Here is a 430-nt window from a genome sequence, read left to right as displayed (position 1 = left end):
TCATGCTGTCTCATGCACAATGAAAACAAGCACAAGCTGAACTTCACTAGCTGGGCCCACGTCCTCATTTTAGGTTTGACAGCGTTTTAGTAGGTAAAGGTGAATGCTTGGACATGAATTGAGCTGCGGATTGGGGAAGGCCTCGAAGGGGACTGGCAACGGCTCCCGGGCCTGGCAGATCCCCAAAGAAGGCATCCCCTAGAAGCAGTAGTGTGCGATACGAAGGTTGAAGACGTCAACGGAATAATTTGATTCTTGATTTGACTTATTTATACAGCACCAAGCCACAGTGGCAGATGCCTTGAGACCCTGCAATGATGTCTAGAGGAAAACCCAACAATCATATGACCCCCTATGAGCAAGCACTTTGGCAACAATGGGAAGGAAAATCTCCCTTTTAACAGGAAGAAACCTCCGGCAGAACCAGGCT

Source organism: Haplochromis burtoni, unplaced genomic scaffold, assembly GCF_018398535.1.
Source record: "Haplochromis burtoni strain Fernald_Lab_line unplaced genomic scaffold, NCSU_Asbu1 Contig_2359, whole genome shotgun sequence".
In the NCBI taxonomy this organism is placed as follows: Eukaryota; Metazoa; Chordata; class Actinopteri; order Cichliformes; family Cichlidae; genus Haplochromis; species Haplochromis burtoni.
Note: the sequence above shows the minus strand (reverse complement) of the source record.